Source organism: Macaca thibetana, chromosome 19 (assembly GCF_024542745.1).
Source record: "Macaca thibetana thibetana isolate TM-01 chromosome 19, ASM2454274v1, whole genome shotgun sequence".
NCBI lineage: Eukaryota > Metazoa > Chordata > Mammalia > Primates > Cercopithecidae > Macaca > Macaca thibetana.
In genome coordinates, this window is record NC_065596.1 from 52,068,859 (window position 1) to 52,088,068 (window position 19,210).

Consider the following 19,210-nt stretch of genomic DNA (forward strand, 5'->3'; position numbering starts at 1 on the left):
GGCAGGCGGGGGGAATGTCGTGCATTCCCAAACATAAAAGGAGAACCACAATCTCTTTGCCTGAGAAAGACGCAAGACCAGCCATTTCCTGCAGCCCCCAATATCCCCTAAGTAGTTGGGACTGATGGGTGATTTCCATAATGCACACAAATATGTAAAATCAATTAAGACTTTTCTCCCGTGGAAGAAAGAACAAATAACTATCCATGCTTTGTCCTCTGTATCAAGAAATATCAGAAGGTTCCTGGTACCAAGTCCACACATCCTGGTGGGCAGAGAGGGTGGCGAGAAGGGGAGGAGGCAGAGAGAGAGAACTAACCACTCCCTCATCAGTAACAACGCACCCACTGACCATCAGAGCCCGAGAGGCAAAAGGAGTGCCCAAGACAGCCTCTGAGAGATGGGAGAGCAGATCTCTACATTTGGGGAAAAATGTGCTGGGGTGGGCCAAAGGTATCTATGCTACAATTTACCCCAAACAACATGCGATCCAAAGAATGAAGGAGAAAGAATCAATCAACAGGTTCCCTTGTAGACCCTGGCTTACTTTCCTCTCAGTTATGGAAATAATTCACTTTTTTAATGCAAGAAGAAGTTATTGATTGGTTTGGCTTTTCTTCTAATCCTGAGGAAATCCTGTGCGTGTTGACATGCCTGCATCCTAAAACTATCTCCTTAGAGTTGAAAGCTCATTCTGCCATGCAACATAAGGCGTAGGTCTTAGAATTTAAACATAAGAATTAAAGGAAAGCTTAGCTCACCTAACTTCTCCTTCCATCTTCATTCTCTCCCTCAATTGGCTACCTCTCCCAGTGACAACATCACATCTTAGTATAATTACAATTTTTTTTCCTCAACCAGGACCTGACCTCAGGCTTACTAAAAACACCCAGAAAAGTCCCCTGGAGGCCTAGCAGTGGCTCATGCCTATAATCCTAGCACTTTGGGAGGCCAAGGTGAGAAGATTGCTTGAGGTCAGTGGTTCAAGATCAGCCTGGGTAACATGGCAAAACCCTGTCTCTACAAAAGAAATTCAGAAAAAGTAGCCAGGTGTGGTGGTGCATGCCTGTAGTCCCAGCTACTTGGGAGGCTGAGACAAGAGGATGGCTTGGGCCCAGGAAGTCAAGTCAAGGCTGCAGTGATCATGCCACTGCACTCAAACCTGTGCAACAGTGAGACCCTGTCTCAAAAAAAAAAAAAAAAAAAAAAAAAAAAGCAAGAAAAAGAGAAAAAAAAAGCAGTTCTCTAGAAAGAGCCATCTTCAAATGATTTTGTTCATTTAATATGGTAGTGGGGAATGAAAGATTTGGAGTCACATGGACAGGCACATGTGCCCTGTTTAGGTAATGTGTGACTTGAAGTTACTTATCTTTGCTGAGCCTCAGTTTCTGTGTCTGCAAAATGGATTAGAGAGGAAGTTAAACAGAGAAAGCATACAGCACTTATCATAGGACAGGACTGGCAAAAGTTTCCCATAAAGTGCCAGGTGGTAACTATTTTAGGCTTTGCGGGTCACACAGTCTCTGTCTCAACTACCCAACTCTGCCTTTGTAGCGTAAATGCAGCTACAGACAACATATAAACAAACAGGAGTGCCTGCATGCCAATAAAACTTTATGTACGGGCCCTGAGATTTAAATTTCATACAATGTTCCAGTATCATGAAACATTATTTTTCTTTTGACTTTTTTCAATCATATAAAAATGGAAAAGCCATTCTTAGCTCATAGGCCGTATGAGAACAGGCAGAACCATACTAAGAGCCACTGCACACCCATGAAGACAGCTGCTAGCATAAAAACGGAAAATAATAAGTGCTGACAAGGGTGTGGAGGAAGTGGAGACCTGGCACACTGCTGGCGGAAATGCCAAATGGTGCAGCCACTATGGAAAACAGTATGGCAGTTCCACAAAAGATTAAACATAGAATTACCATAGATCCCGCAATTCCACGCAAAAGAATTAAGTGCGGGGTCATGAAGAAACATATAAACACAAACCAATTTACAAGAAAATTAACAAACAACACCGGCAAAAGGTGGGTGAAGGATATGAACAGACACTTCTCAAAAGAAGACATTTATGCGGGCAACAAACATATGAAAAAAAGCTCAGCATCACTGGTCATTAGAGAAATGCAAATAGAAACCACAATGAGATACCATCTCACGCCAGTTTGAATGGCGATCATTAAAAAGTCTGGAAACAACAGATGCTGGAGAGGATGTGGAGAAATAGGAATGCTTTCACACTGTTGGTGGGAGTGTAAATTAGTTCAACCATTGTGGAAGACAGTGTGATGATTCCTCAAGGATCTAGAACCAGAAATACCATTTAACCCAGCAATCCCATTACTGGGTATATACTCAAAGGATTATAAATCATTCTACTATAAAGACACATGCACACATATATTTGTTGCAGCACTATTTACAAAGTAAAGACTTGGAACCAACCCAAATGCCCATCAATGATAGACTGGATAAAGAAAATGTGGCACATATACACCATGGAATACTATACAGCCATAAAAAAGGATGAGTTCATGTCCTTTGCAGGGAACCTGGAAACCATCATTCTCAGCAAACTAATACAGGAACAGAAAACCAAACAGTGCATGTTCTCACTCATAAGTGGGAGTTGAACAATGAGAATACATGGACACAGGGAGCGGGACATCACACACCAGGGCCTGTTGGTGGGTGGCGGGCAAAGGGAGGGAGAGCATTAGGACAAATACCTAATACATTCAGGGCTTAAAACCTAGATGATGTGTTGATAGGTGCAGCAAACCACCATGGCACATGTATACCTACGTAACAAACTGGCATATTCTGCACACGTATCCCAGAACTTAAAGTAAAATTTTTTGAAAAAAGAAACATGTAAACCCACACTTACAGCAGTATTATTTATAATAGCCATGAGGTGGAGGCAGCCCAAGTGTCATTGATGGGTGAGTGGATAAACGACATAGGGGGCCGGGTGCAGTGGCTCATGCCTATAATCCCAGCACTTTGGGAGGCTGAGGCTGGCAGATGATTCAAGCCCAGAAGTTCAAGAGCAGCCTGGGCAACATAGCAAGACCCCATATCTACAAAAAAAAATTAAAAATTAGTGGTGGTGCACACATGTAGTCCCAGTTACTCAAGAGGCTGAGGCAGGAAAATCGCTTTAGCCCAGGAGTGTGGCGCTACAGTGAGCTATGATCATGCCACTGCACTCCAGCCTGGGGAACAAAAGTAAGATCCTGTCTCAAAATAAAAGAAAAGCAAACAAAAAATAAAATAAAATGTGGTATATACATACTGTATAGTGGAATCTTTTTCAGCTTTAAAAGGGAAGGAAATTCTGTCACAGGCCACAATATGGATGAACCTTGAGGACATTCTACTAAGCAAAATAAGCAGTCATAAAATGACAAATACTATATGGTTCCATTATATAGAGTACCTAGAGTAGTCAAATTCACAGAGACAGACAGGTGCATAGCGGATGCCAGGACCTGGAATGGGTAGGGAGAATGGGGAGTTATTTAATGGGTCTAGAGTTTCAGTTTCAAAACGTTCTAGAGATGGGAGGTGGTGGCAGTTGCACAGTGATGTAACTATTTAATGCCACTGAACTCTAAAACGGTCAAGATAGTTAAGTTTTATATTATGTGTATTTTGTTGCTATTGTTTTAAATTCTTAAATGTAAAACACACACACACACACACACACAGGCAGTGTGCTGCATGAGAGTCACAGGCTATAGCTTACCCTTGGCATAGGGGCAGAAGAGCAACATAACAAACACCCCTAAAAAATGAGTAGGATACGCATTGGGGAGCTTATGAGAAAAGAGGGCTCAGAGGCAACTGAAGAAAATTCTAAGATTCACTCACAAAAGTGTTTACCAGGCACCCACTCTGGAGCCAATAATCATAGACACAGAAATAAAGGGAGAAGCACCCCTGGACCTCATGAGCCAACCCTTGGATCCCATGTGTGGCCATCCAGGGAAGTCGGCCTGTGCACACATGCAAGAAAGCACAGGGGCCCCCGTGGTGGTCCGGCCACTCGGGCACTCGTGTGGCTCATACGTGGAGGTACGCCCTCCTTGGAGTGGTCAGTGATCTTGTCAGGGACAGAAAAGTTCAATGACTACAAGGGTGAGTTTAATTATATGTTGTCGCTGACTAGCAGTGGTTACGATGGTACAATTACACATGTAATTTATCAGCAAGATACTTGCATACATAATAAACCAAAAGCAAAACATTAAATTTCAGTGGAAGCTAAAAATATAAAACCGGGCCATGGTGCAAAACAGTCTCACTTGTGAAGGGGTGGAAGAGAAACATCACAGGCCTCCCTTCCCTTTTAAGGGCTGGCTGTCCCCACCCACCCGTCGTGACCACGTGGCATCCATCTCAGGAATGCGTTCTTCAAACACCAAGCAAATCCCAAGCCCCCAGTGGTGTGTCAACAATGCTCCTTCACAAAGGAATGGGATGGAGAAGCTGGCTCAGGAGACTCACCACCCTTTCTGACATTCTCTGAACTTGCTAACCAAGGACTCAAGGGATGCTGGAAAGACCACACGCCTGGCAACATCTTGGGGTTCCTAGCACTGGTATGAGACTGAGAGGAAAAGCCTAATTATCTGAAAATGTCCTATATTTTCATTAATCTTGAATAAAGATGGAGAAAGGGGGAAAGATGATGGAAGAGAGGAAATGAAAATAATAACAGTGCCGTGCTTGTATTAAATGCCTACTTTGAACCAGGCAGTGTTTTAAGTGGATCACACAGTGTAATCTACCAGATTGTTCCCAATTTACAGATGAGAAAACTAAAGTGCAAGTCCCTTGACACTGGATCAGACAGCTACTGAATGGTGGAGTCAGGGTTCCAACCTGCTTCCAAAGCCTATACCTTTGCAATACATTGTCAGACGTAGAGGTCATTTATCTTTCTTCTTTAGTACATTCTCACTGGTACTGCTGTAATGTCCATGGTACAATAATTTAAAAGTCAAGGGTGAGGTAACTTGCACCATTCTCATCACTGAGAATAAGTTTTCCAATAGATGGGCACGTTACACATACCATGCCAGAACTTGGGAATCCCACTCCCCAGAGCCTCAGCCTATCCCCTCAAGACAGCTGACCTCACAGGACTCAGCAGTGGCAAGCTCCACAGAGACCAATGCATGGCAGGTCTAAAGAGTACACACGAGAATCCCCAGAAGAACATGGAATACAGTGCAGATTGCAGAGGTTTGCCCAGGAGACAGACATCCAGTCACGTGGGCAAGAAGTCCTTTTAGCCTCATAAATCCCTCACCCACATCCTACATGGAAAGAGACCATCTTCACCTATATGACCTCCATGCCTTCAGTCCCAGTCATCTGTGTATGAGCCCTTGTGGATTTTTAAAGACATTTTTATAACAGGGTGGTTTTCAGTTCACGGAGGTTGCCTTGCACAGTCCTAGACATATTTTTTCCATTTTGAAAAACTAGACTAAAAGAACCAGACTAAAAGAAAATGCCTTGTTATAATTGATCATTAGATTTTGAAAATAAAGCTTTCAAAAAATGCTTGGGAGACCAATGAGTGAATAGATGGTAAAAGTCAGATTTCGTTTAAATCAATGAGCCCAATATTTTCAGGTACATGTTAGGGCTTGAGATAGAGACCCACCCATCCACCCATTCATCCATTCATCCATCTATCCATCCACCCATCCATCCATCCACCCATCCACCCATCCATCCATCCACCCACCCATCCATCCATCCACCATCCATCCATCCATCCATCCACCCATCCACCCATCCATCCATCCACCCACCCACCCATTCATCCACCCACCCATCCATCCATCCACCTACCCATCCATCAATCCACCCATCCATCCATCCATCCACCCACCCACCCATCCAGCCACCCAACCACCCATCCATCCACTCATCCATTCATCCATCCATCCATCCATCCATCCATCCATCTATCCAACCATCCATCCACTCATCCATTCATCCATCCATCTGTCCATCCATCCATCCATCCATCTATCCATCTACCCACTCATCTATCTACCCATCCACCCACCCACCCATCCATTCATCCATCCACCGATCTATCCACCTATCCATCCTCCATCAATCCACCCATTTATCCACCCATCCATCTGTCTATTCATCTATCCATTCATCCATTCATCTGTCCATTTATTTATATATCCATCCATTCACCCATTCACCCATCCATCTACCCACCTACCCACCCACCCATCCACTCATCCATCCAGCCATCCATTCATCAATCCATCCATCCATCACCCTACCCTCCCACCCATCCACCCATCTATCCATCCATCCACCCATCTATGTATCCATCCTTCCATCCATCCATCTAGTCACCAAAACTTCACTGAGAAGCTATTGTGCATCAGGCACCATTTTAGGAACTAAGGAACAAAACACATAAGCCCCTACCCTCACCACTCTTACATCGCAGTAGGAGAGACAGACCAGAAACCAGTAAAGGAGTAGGTCAGTAAAATGCTTCCTGCACCAAAGGTAAATCAGAGCCATTTCCTCATTTGCTGTTATCATCAAGGATCAGTTGTAAAAACAAACAAGAGTGTCTCGTATGGAAATGTTAACAGTACAAAACTGTATTCCAATGTGGCAGAATTATCTAAGGGCAAATACTGCACGCAATATTTTGATGACAGAAGCTTTATTTCTCATTGTCTATATCCTTGATTTAAATATATACATGTATGTGGGTGCACACGTATCAAGATTCAAGTATTTCAATATAAATTTTGTATTCAAAATACTTTTCCTGATTTCAGTTGATTGCCTATTTCGAGCCAATGTTGGAGCAGTAGTTTTTGTTCCAAATCAAAACAAGGATTTCTCTCTCTCTGTCTCTCTCCTTCTTTCTCTCTCTCTCTCTCTCTATCTATCTCTGTGTGTGTGTGTGTGTGTGTGTGTGTGTGTGTGTGTGTTTGTCTGTCTGTCTTTCTGTCTCTCTCGGTCTCTCTATCTCTCCCTCTCTCTTTCTCTGTCTGTCTCTCTCTCTCCCCTATGCTCAACAATCTCTCCTTGCTCCCCCACCCTCTAGCCCTAAGGAGCCCAAATACCCAAGCTGCCTTCCAAGCTGAGTGGTACCAAGGGCAAAACCTGTTTCTTCCCATTTATTTTTCTGTTGAAGGTCTCTGGGGCTGTGAGGACTGCGGTGCTGGCTGAAGCCACATCACACAAAGGCGCTGAGATAGAAGGACAAACCTTCCCACTTTGATTTGAGTGTGTAATTGTTTGAATACATTTCGCCCGCACTACAATAATGTCATCCTTGGTTGACACAGATTTTAAAGCCCTTTGAAAAGGTGGAATGTTATCAATCATGAGCGTGATTATAATGGGATTTAAGTGGAAGACGCTAAGATTCAGGCCCTCGCTCGGGCCAGGCTCCTGACAGAGGAGGAGGGAGAGAAGAGGAAGAGGGCTGTATTTCAGCCAAGGAAAGGATGCCCTGCGCCGTATTCACCCACACATCTTCTCCCCCAAAGCCAAAGACATCTGAAGAAGCACGATGGAACTCTGGAACTCCGACAGGAATTTCCCCCACACACTAAAAATATCTGCTCTTGTTCCCACTAGGTTAGACCAACAAGAGCTGACTGGGCCCCCCCCCCCCAAGGGGACATATGGCGATTTCTGGAGCTATTTTGATTGTCACAATGGAGGAAGTGTTGGTGGGGGCATGCTACCAGCATCTAGTGGGCAGAGACCAGGGATGTTGCAAAACATTCTACAGTGCACGGGAGGGCCCTGCAACAAATCACCATCCAGCCCAAAATTTCAATAATGCCAAATGTGAAAGACCCAGAGAGGCTGGGCCACAGCGAGAGGAGCAGATGGGACAGAGAGCGGCAATTCTGGGGAAGCGGTTTGAAGCTACTTCCACTGGCTCAGCTATACCTCTGATTCACCAGCACACAGAGGCAGGTGACAGAGGGGAGGAAAAAACCAAATCACTTCCTCCTTTGCCTTTCAATCTAAAACACACCTTCCTTATTACGCATCAGAAGGGGCTGGAAAACCGACAATTTTTTTCTTCTTCTTCTTCAAGGCAAAACAACCCAGGCCCAACAAAAACAAAATAATCTCTCTGACAGATCGCTGGGATGGTTGGACCTCTCTCCTGACAAATCACAACAGGGCCTACAGATGTGGAATTCACCCATCAAGCCCAGTCACATGCTCAGGATTACTAAGGCAAAGAATTGTGAATTTCATTAAATATGTTAAAGGGGAAAAAATCAGCTTTGAAAAATAGTAATCCTGTCTTTCAACAAAAATATTATAGGAAGCTATGAATTTGGTAGATCGGAATAGGGTGTTGGTACATGTTTTACTAAGGTAATATAATGGTACACTATTATTAGATCACATTAATCATTACTGTGCCAACGGCACTGACAGCCCCACTGAAAAGGATTGAAAGGCCTGGTAATGGATATAAATTACCCATTGTGTGATAAAAGGATTTTTACTAAGAAGGTAAGAATAAAACAGCAAATTTCTAATATAACTGTTGTGTAAAAACCAAAATAAAAGTAATCCACGGTCAGGAATATCCACAAAATCAGAAGTAAGCACTTTTCCAGCAATATAAAGTCATGATAAAAATATATATATATATACATATATATTCAGTGCAATATAAGATTAATTCCTGAGTGCATAATTCTGCTATCAATTTCCCTGGTTTATGTAGTGACCTCTGAGACGTGTGGTCAGAAGAAGGTGGGCTTGGCTAATTACATCTGAGGGTAAGTTTACAGAGATATCAGGGGCAGCCTAAGATGAGGCCACCGAAGGTATCAAATACACATGTCGCCCTTTCTTTTGTATTTTAAGTTTGTACCAGCTCCTGCGCCGGAAATACACCCCGTCCGGGAGTCTGCGATCTGGAGTCTGACTGAGGTGACAAACACAGAGCTGCTTTGGGACAGGATTCATCCAAGACTGGGCCAAGCCGCTGAGTCACCCGGTGAGTGATGAGGAGCCCTATAGCAGGCGGCACTTGGACGAAGTCACTTGGCCTTTAGCAAAAGCCCCACCAGCTCTCAGCCCTGGTTCCAGGCTGCTGGCTGGCAGACAGGGACTCAGGTTGTCACGCAAGAGAGAAGGAAGTCACCCTTGTTGGGCTTTGCCTCATGGGGGGAACCTGTTCAGAGACTCAAGAACTTGTCTCCACATTGCACGTTCACCCCACCCACAAGATATGGAACCAATGCTACCTCCCAGACACCTGTGACTCTGGAATTTTCTCCATAGTTCTGCACAGGGATCAGCAGCCCAGAGAAGGCAGCCTGGACTTCCCCACAAACTCACAGACAGACACCAGTTCAACAAACTACAAATCGATGGTCCTTACCAGGCAAGTCTTAAAGCAATGGATCTCCCTCCTGGTTGAAGGATATTCTTAAAGCCGTGGTGGTCAGGAACTGCAAAAATAAGACCTGTTAGAAACTGTAAATGTCACACACGTCAACTTCAGTAAGTCACATAAACAGCATTCATCCAAAGTAACAATTTGCTGGGTTAGTTGAGAGCCTAAAAACCTTGAATAGCCCCCACTGCCCCCAATTCTTTGAGCAATTTAAAAAATGGGAACTATGTGACCTTTGCTGCAATGAACCAAATTTCCTCAGCTTGTTTTCAGTGGGAAATTGCCACCTGCACAAAAAGAACTTCTAATCATCTCTTATCTTCTCTATATGGGACAGAAGAAGAAATAGGAGCTAATATTATAAGGGCTCTCTCTCTCTCTCTCTCTCTCTCTCTCTCTCTCTCTCTCTCTCTCGCTGTCTCTCTTCTTTAGAATTCTCAAAGTGAGGAAGTACCCAAGGGTTCTTGCTTTTTCCCTGATTTGTGGAGCCCTTTACAGTAGACCAAAATTCCACCCAAATTTCAACTGGCCAAGCCTGTTTGGTAGCCAATGGATACAGAATGGGAATCTGCCACTGACAGAGGCTTAGAGATGTCGTGTTTGGCATCAAAGTCCTCTCCCCCGAACCCAGACCAGGAAAGCAGCAGCCAGTGAGATCTGCTACTTCTTCATTCTGTGTTATCACTGAAGTAAGTCCTACATGGGTGATCTCACCTCCTATGGCATGCTCAGAGGTGATAAAGGCCAAGAAGGAAAGCTGGGATGTTCATCTATGATGGCTGATGATGATGTTCATCTATGCTGGCTAGGGGGTAATCAAGGAAGGCCAGCCCCCAGCTTGTGATCTCCAGCCTACTCCTCACCCAGTGCAATTCGGATTCTCATTTGTTTTGCCATGTCACAGAAGGGATGTTATGGGGCAAACGTAAGTTCCCTTAATAAATTATATTTTACTGAAAGTGAAGTTGTAAATTCTGATCACAGAGGTAGAATTTTGCTATGGATTCAAAAAATCTGATTCTGCACATGGAAAACCAGAAGATACATTTGGAGGACTGGTGGCAGCCCCACCCCAAGAGGTTTGTACTGATTGAACCACTGGCTTGCAACACTTCACTCAACTCCGAGGCCGATTTCTGGCAACCAAAAAGGTGTTCGCTGACTACATGCTCGAAAAGTGTTTTCTCAGGGTGCCACAGGGAAGCTGCTGTCTATAAACACATTTCTACCTGCCTATCCTGAGACATAAAGCAAAAGCTGACATCTCAACCATCTCCAACAAGGAAAGAAATTACATCTCAGTGTCTGTCTGTCTGTCTCTCTCTCGCCCCTGAATCAGATGATCTTTTGTATTTTTTTTTTCCTGTGTCACTCAAAATCTAAGGAGTGAGGAACAAATGCCCGATGTTACACTTTCTAAGGTTCTGTCCTATCGCTGATCTAAACAGATCCCCAGCACCCAGCTGGCTTTGAAAACACTTATTTGCTTTGCTCTAAGACCTCCTTATGTTTAGGGAGGGGGTTGCAGGAGATGGGAGACACACTCAGATTTTATATCTAAGCTCATGACTTGCAAAATTCTAGGACTATTCTCCAGGGGCCATTCACTTAGAAGCCCTATAAATGCCAACGACAGGAGAACACAGAGAGGCTTCATCGGAGGAAGTCCCACACCGGTTTGTTCAGCTTCACGCCATTGATCAGAACACCGTCTCCTGCAGTTGGCACTGGGGCAGTGATGGGCACAAACCCCTCAGGTTCTATGCTCTAAATCATGAAAGGGCCCAGCACAAGCCTCGTAGCTACATTGGAGGCTATGCTCTCCCAATGGATTAGTGGGTTTATGCAAGGGTGTCTGACCTGCATGAGCAAGGTTAGCCCAACATGCCAGCAGGGCAGCCGATGAGTACAGCCTCACTGGGCCCTTAGGAAAAGAAATCAAGTTAGTTCCATCTGTGCCTTTCTGATCCAGTCTAAACAGGAGGAGGATCCTGGTGTCTGATGTCGTTAGAGTCACTGTGGGTCGGGGAAAGGTGACTGCATCCGACCGCAGATGCTCTCGTGATGCAGGGTGGGGAGGAAGGGAAGCACCAGCAGAATCATTCTGTCTTCCTCAAAAAAAGAAACAGCTCTTTTGGTGCAAGTAAGTGACTTGTATTTAGAGATAACACAGTCAGTGGCATAACCAGAAGCAGACTGGACATGAGGCCTCCCCTCACCCTGTCCCCTACAGGGACCCCGAGCTGAGGGGCCACCCAGTAGACTCTGCCCACGAGCCCAGTTTGGTGCAGTTCAGAGTAGGGGTGGGAGGGGGAATACTGAAAAGGTGGCAAAAAGCATGGTATGAACTAAGAGGGGTTGGGTAGCCGCCACCTCATCAAAATAAGGGAACCTCCACAGGTGCGTTTCAGTGCTTGAAATTCCACCCACTGTACACCGATGGCTCCTGCGTCCCTCTTAAAGCACAGATAAGGCTCCCACACAGCCCTCACCAGCAACATGGATGAGCTTAAGAGGCCTGTTCACTCAGTGGCTTGGAGACTCCCTTCCCAGCACCTGTGGTGCACTGGGGCCTCTGGGATAGGTCAGGGACCAAGCAGGTCTGCCCATCAGATGCAGAAACCACCCATCGTGTGAAGGTCCTGGTTGCCAGGACAAGGAGCACATCAAAGGCAAGGAACTGGGAGTGGGGCAGAGTTGACTCAAGCCCTTAAGCAAGTGCAGGCAGGGCCCTGGTGAAGACAGGGCTGGAGGCCAGGGAGGGGCACAGAAGTGCAACAGAGTGGCCTCAACTTCCAGAAAGGCGAGTGAGAAGGTTTGCAGGGGCTGAAGAAGGGAAGCCTGAATGGCCACTTCCTGGGTGGACCCTGGCCGGAGTACAGCAGGGATGCAGGGTGCTGGGAGTGAGGAGGAAGAAAGGGAGACTTCCTAGAGCCAGAGGTATTCCCAAGGCCTCTCTGAGGAAGGGGAGACAAGAGGAGGGGTGGAAAGTTCTGAGAGAGGGACTTCAAAGGGGAAGTGGGAGCACGGGAAGATATGGATGGGCACCAATCAAGCGAGGAAGTGGAAGGTGCGTCGGCAGCTCTCACCCATCTTGGCACACAGTGGGCCTACCCTGAGCGCACACACTCCCATCCCTGTGAATTCCACAGGCAAGGCAGAACCCACCCCGCGGCCCAGCCGTGTTCACTGAATGAGCCCCGCAGAACACCGACTTACAAGCTAGCCCTGCACGGGCCCCTCTGTCCACCAAAGCGGGAGGCCACACGGGCTCCCCACAGGGCACGGGGCACCCTCCTCCCTCCCATATCCTCCCAGAGCTGCCTACACAGGAGCTCTGAAGGAGCCAGAGAAACCCTCCCTGAGCAAAAGCCTAGCCTGCTCGACTCAGACCCATGGGCTCTGAGGGAGAGGGTGATTGGCCAGTCAAGAGGTGAGCAGAGATGGGGTACCCCCAGCATCACCATGCTCTGAGATGGGCCCTGAGTTTAACAAAGAGTGGTCCTCCAGGCCAGCGAGTTTCCTGCCTGTGGGCACCGCACACCTGTCTCCACCCCGCACCATGACAATCTGAGGACATGAGAACAGCAATGAACGTCACTATCACTGAGGCCACAGCAAGCCCCGGGCACATGCAGAGGACAGTCCGGCATGTGGGGAAACGGTGGTGTCAGACTCTCCTCCCAGCCCCTCACCTCTGTCGGAGGACCTGGGTGGATGGGAGGGAGGGGAGGAGGGAAGTTAAGACAGAAGGATGGGCCGGGCGCGGTGGCTCAAGCCTGTAATCCCAGCACTTTGGGAGGCCGAGACGGGCGGATCACGAGGTCAGGAGATAGAGAGCATCCTGGCTAACACGTGAAACCCCGTCTCTACTAAAAAAAATACAAAAAACTAGCCGGGCGAGGTAGCGGGCGCCTGTAGTCCCAGCTACTCGGGAGGCTGAGGCAGGAGAATGGCGTGAACCCGGGAGGCGGAGCTTGCAGTGAGCTGAGATCCGGCCACTGCACTCCAGCCTGGGCGACAGAGCGAGACTCCGTCTCAAAAAAAAAAAAAGACAGAAGGATGGAAGGAGGACAGACAGGAGGATGGGAATGGAATGATGGAGGAAAGATGTAGAGAGGGAGGAGAGAAGGACAGAAGGATGGAGAGGGATGCAAAAATGGAAGGGGGAGGGAAAACAAAAGTAAGGAGGGCAAGAGGAAAGAGAGGGTCCGAAGGTGGAAGAGAGAACAAAAGAAAAGGAGCAGATGGAAGGATGAAAGTGCAGACGGACGGATGGAGGCAAGGCAGATGGACTGAAGGAAAGGTGCAAGGGCTGCTTCAATTTCCCCCTCCTGGCCCATGTTCCATTCTCTCCTGCGGGAGGTGGAGTGTATTCCTGGGGAGACACAGGATGGCCCTTCCCTAGATGGGCCACTGGGAGGCCGGGCAGCAGGAACATGGGCTGTCTGCAGAGGCATCCGAGTGAGTGGCATTTGGGAGCCAGAGAAACTACTTTCCTTCCAGAAAAAGAGTTGGGCAAGGAGGATTTGGAGAGAAAGCCAGCCCGGCTCCTTCGGCCCTCTGCCCAGGGAAGGACATGGTTAAAACCTCCAGAGGGGAAACAGCGGGGTGCCCAACTAAGTCTCCCCCAAGATGACACCTGAGTGCAGTGGCTCCCAAGCAATGCCTTGGAGCCCTCTACGGAGAGCAGACTCTCCGCGTCCAAAGGTACACAGGGCCTCTTCTCCAGTGCGCACCCCCTGGGTGCTGGCAACTTCCCTCCCATGGTTCTAAGACCTCCTCCCAGCCCAGAGCTTGATATTCTAAAGTTCCACTAGCAATAAGGACCCGACCAAAAAACCACAGCTCCTCCAACCGGATCTGGAAGTTTTGCCCCAAGCACTGAGTGACTCTTTCTCAGAGAACCCTGGGGGATGAACATGGCCCCAAATGACACACCCATTGTTGCTACAGGTTTCCAACAGGAGTGGGGGGTCCTGGTGTGGAAAGCTCCCAGGGAGGAGCCTCGGAGAATCAGCCACTCACTCAGCCATTACCCATCCAGGGCCCCTGCAGTCAGGCTCTGTTCTGTTTCTGGGGATCCAGTGATAAACACCGTGTCCACCTGCGTGGAGCTCATGTTTCCAAGACCAGATTCAAATGAAAGACGAAAGTAAAATATACCAGCAAATAACAATCTCTAAGAAGATAATAAAGCTGGGGGAAATGACAGTGACAATCAGAGACCTCTCTAAGGAAGCAACATCTGGCGAGGGACCAGAATAAAGTAAGGGAGTGAACTCTGCGAGAATGCGGGGAACAGAGGTACAGGAAGAGCGAATGGCGAGTGCAAAGGCCCTGAGGTCGGATGGAGACGGTGCATTCAAGGAGCACCAAGACATTCCCTGCGGCCTGGGTATGGAGAGTGAGCGAGAGAATGGATGAAGATAGGCTTTTTCGGATCCACATACCTAGATCACGGGAAAACCATGACCTATTTGCACTATATGCCTGCTATGGAAGGAACAGAAAAGAAGGGGCCAGAGAGGAGGCAGGGGGACCCACGGGGGAGGCTGCTGCAGGTGTGCAGGTAAGGGAGGATCTGGTGTGAGCTGGAGAGAGAGCGGTGGCAGGGGAAAGGCAGGCAGATTCAGGATGTGTTCCATGACAGAGTGGTGAGACCTGCAAGTAGAACACCAAGAGTAAGGAGAGCCCAGAGTAAGCCATGCTTACCTGGACCGGGACCCGAGGGGCACAGGGAACCAGCCTCCAAATCAGCCTCAGCCCAGAGTCCAGGTGTCCAGGTGTGTTCACCAAAAGGTTCTGATGCTCTGATATCTTGGGGCCTTGCTGGTCCTGCCCAGAGCTAGCGCATTTCTAGAGTTGGTAAATGACTCCCTGGGAGCTCTTTTTATACATAAAACAGCCAGTCCAAACCACATCGCCAATACCACCTTTACTGGGCTCTCACAGGGCCCTCCCACTTGGGGCCACTATCCTCCTGCCCTAACTGCCCGCGGCCAGAAACCAGACAACTAGAAGCAACCCCCATGGTCCATGCCTGTGGAAACCACTCAAACGAGCCAATTCAAACCCTCTCAACCCTGCCTTGCCTCGCCTTTCCCTGGGAAGCTACAATGAAGGCTCTTGTCCATCTTCTCCCCTCCCACCTTCTGCCTCCCAGGAACCCTGGTGCTTCCCCATGTGGCCCCCGCGTGGCATGGCATGTCTTCCTCTTGGGAACTGTGAGTAACAAACTGTCCCTTCAATCTCACTTGTCTCCTGCCCTGTTGGCCGCGTCATATCTGAATAATGATAAAACCTACATTTCAAAACATCGGGTCCCAAGTCACCAGCACGAAGCCTGAGTAGGAGAGGACAGGGCCCAGAGAGAGTGTGAGGTGGGTTCTGCTGAAGACAGCACCGCCCACAAGTTTCTTGCTGTCAGGGTCACGCTGAAGCCACCGCCCTCCTCCCAGAGGGCATGACATGCCGACGGAGAAATGGTCACCCTCTGCTCACTTCCACCAGAGCAGGTGCCTGCGCTGTTATTCAACAGCCACAACGTGTCTCAAAGAGGAGGACAAGCACTAGAAACATGGCATGGTCTTTCCCAAAACCCATCAGCCCACTCCACAGGGTCCCACAACGGACACACTGCGTCAGGCCTCCACGCACAGGCGCTAGCACCTGTGTGAGTGTGTGTGTGGGTATGTGCTGTGTGTGCATGTGTGTGTGCACGTGTGAGCATTCACATGCACGTTGGAGGTGGGCCGCAGAGTTGCCACCCTGACGCAGAGCCCAGCATCATACGAGGCGGCTGAAATATCGTAACACAGAGCGCATAGGGCTGCCCAGACACGCTTCCAAAGGAAGCCTCTTCTTTCATTTTAAAACAAAGGTAACTTTGATGGAGAAGCTATTTGATACCTGTTCGATCTAAATGCTTTCAGGATACACAGACATCAGACGCTGACAGAAACCTGAGACCCTACGATATCGGACCAGGCTCAGGGATGATAAAAGAGGAGTGGAGAGGCTTCCTCTCATCAGCTCGCCTGCCCCGTGCATGTATTTTTACATGCTTTAGCATGAAAAAAAGCCAAGATGCTCAGAGCCAATCAAATTACACCCCTGTCTCTTTAATAAACAAATCCATGTGCACATCAACAGTGTTGAAAATTCAATTTAAACTCTTTGTCTGTTGCCGCTTACTCTAAAGATGGTCTTTCTTAAACAACAGAACACCAAGGAGTCGTTAGTGCTCTCTCTTCATTACTTCAAAAAACCAATCATTAGACACCAGAGTATATACGTAATTAGAAAATCACTTCCTTTGCAATCCAAGCTAAGTAGTTTACATACTGTAATTACAGGGACAAAATCAATTTTTAATCATTTCCCTGATTGGGCTCATCAGCTCTGTGGGAACATTGTAACCTGCTTGTTGTGCAAAAGCAACATCTGGGCTAAAACAATTACCCTTTGTTTGCTACAATATTCCTTAAATCTTTTTGCTTGCATAAAAAAAAGAAACGAAAACATGAAGACAAGATATTTGGATGTCTTTGTGTCCTTGATCAACATATATCCGAAAGTTCTCCCAGTGACGTGCGCTTAATGTTCCCCGGAATTTACGGTTTAACAGTACACATCCAAGGAATGTATTTTTTCAGTGAGATAAAAGTATCTGATTGTTTTAAAGATCCATTCAGCTGCCTAATTGTTCCATAGCTAACACATGGTATTCAAACAACCCACACATTACAAAAGCTCATCTGGGTAATCACGGGCAACTATTATGGCGATGGTTTACACTTTTCTAATACAAATGAATGGATTTTATCAAAATTTAAAAAAAACTAAAAAGCTGAGTATGTGTGAAAAATAGTTGGTATGAATTGGCAAGGCAGGGCTGAGCATTTTGTTCTCTTAATAGGAAATGACCTCATTTACACTGGAGTAATAATTAGTACTGCTTCACTGACAGTTAAGAAAAAAAACTTTCCCAGTATAATAAGGCAGCATCTCCTTTGTTAGGAGATCTACATTGATTATTAACCCTTGCCAAGAAATTCCAAGTTTAACTCTCCGTTCCACTGGGCTCATGCTTGCTGGCAAAAGATAAAAATAGCTGTTTTGGAAGCCGTCACCTCTCACCAGATTTCCAAAGTTTTGCATCTAGCTTTTAAGTGACAATCTGAAACACTTGGTGTCCCCTTTGAAGAAACAGAGAAAGCCCCCACCACCCCAACCCGCAGCCACCAAGAGCTCCATTCGGCTCCCTGCACTCCCCCGGTGGCCCTGGTCCTCCCCATCCTTTTGAAGTTTATTGGCTTTGATTATTGCTTGCAAGTCCCCAAACCTACAATTAATTCATAGTCAAAACAGCCCTGAGAAGGAAGAAAGGAGAGAGGGAAAGTGAAGGCAGAGGGGAGATACTCTTGCCGGTGATTCAGTGCAGGCTGATAGTGCAAGAGATAGGAACACTTGGGCCAATAAAGAAATGTAGTCCAGGAAGCAGCCAGAATGTTTTTACACACACACACACATACACACACACACACACACACAACACACCCCTTCTGAGGGCTTTGTTCATTGACCAACCATTCTTGAATTCAGTAAGAGTGAAAACTAACATTTACCATGTGCCACCCAGAGTTCCAAGCATTGACACGCAATCTCACTTCATCCTTGCATCCATCCTATGAGGCGGGTGTTATCATTTATTGATGAGAAACCGAGACACTAGCCCCGAAGTTCTGTGTCTGAGGTTAAGAGCTCAGGAGACGGGGACCCAGGGTGTGAATCTCAGCAGGCTGATTCCATGACCCGTGCTGGCAGCCACTCGAACACACTGTGCCCCAACGCAAGGCAACAGCACCTCTTCCCCACAGCCTCAGAGAGCCTCATCTCCAGGGCAGTCAAGGCTGCCTGATGTCCACTGGTCAGACACAGCCAGCAGCCCCCATGGCCGTGTCCTCGGGAGCACACGCAGAGCTTGGCACCATTCTGCACCTGGATTCCTACTCCCGAGCCCAAGGTGGGTGGTTCTGACCCAGGACAAGGTGAGGAAGGAGAACTCACCCTGTAGGTCAGTGTTCTTAGGGTAAGAAGTGCAAACTCGATGCAGGCATTTTCTACAAGGCCAAGGAGCACCGGTTATCAAGCCGCCACGCTGGTGGATTTCCAGAGCCTAACCACAGTCAGGATGGAGTCCCCCAGATTCCCCAGAGGCCATGTTCTCCAGTAGTCAGTGCCTGGCAGGCTCTCCCTGAACCTCGCTCCACCCAGTGTCTTTGCCCTGGATCTCTCACCCCATCCACAAGGATGAAGACCCCACTCAGCTCAAGACTCAACAGGACAGCAAAACCAAGACAATTCTGGCCCCCAGAGATGGAATGATGCAAACAGGGGGGAAAATCCAGAAAGTTATAAAGGCTTTCTAATATATTGTATCACCACATGAACTCAACGTCTGTATCGCTTTACAGAAAGTACTTCATAGCATCATCAAACCCCAAGTTATCTATGAAGTAACGCATCTTGAAGGAGAGATGTAAAATAACTGGAAACTGGAGTGTTATTTTCTGTTCCACCTGTGCTACCACAGGTAATGCTGCTTACTGTGCTGATATTCTGCTTGATAAATATCACTCGAATGTTCAGACATCTAGCAGGTATCATGCTGATTACCTGGGTGATGAAATGGTCTATACACCAAACCTCCGTGACACACAACTTACCCATGTAACAAGCCAGC

At 47.3% G+C, this 19,210-nt stretch overlaps 2 protein-coding genes across 11 annotated transcripts in view; one reads left to right on the plus strand and one right to left on the minus strand.

The window, feature by feature from the left end:
• The window catches only part of ZNF536 (zinc finger protein 536), a 490,140-nt gene that overhangs the window by 421,160 nt on the left and 49,770 nt on the right, over window positions 1-19,210 (minus strand). For 8 of the 9 annotated variants that reach the window (XM_050772545.1, XM_050772547.1, XM_050772542.1 and 5 more), the window contains exon 2: window positions 9,448-9,517. The exons of the other annotated variant lie outside the window; for it this stretch is intronic. The gene's annotated coding sequence lies outside the window, so the exon portion shown is untranslated. The remainder of the gene's footprint in view (window positions 1-9,447; window positions 9,518-19,210) is intronic. 9 annotated transcript variants of the gene reach the window in all.
• LOC126943623 (cytochrome b-c1 complex subunit Rieske, mitochondrial) overlaps window positions 1-19,210 on the plus strand; it is a 1,156,760-nt gene that overhangs the window by 81,984 nt on the left and 1,055,566 nt on the right. The window lies entirely within an intron of this gene.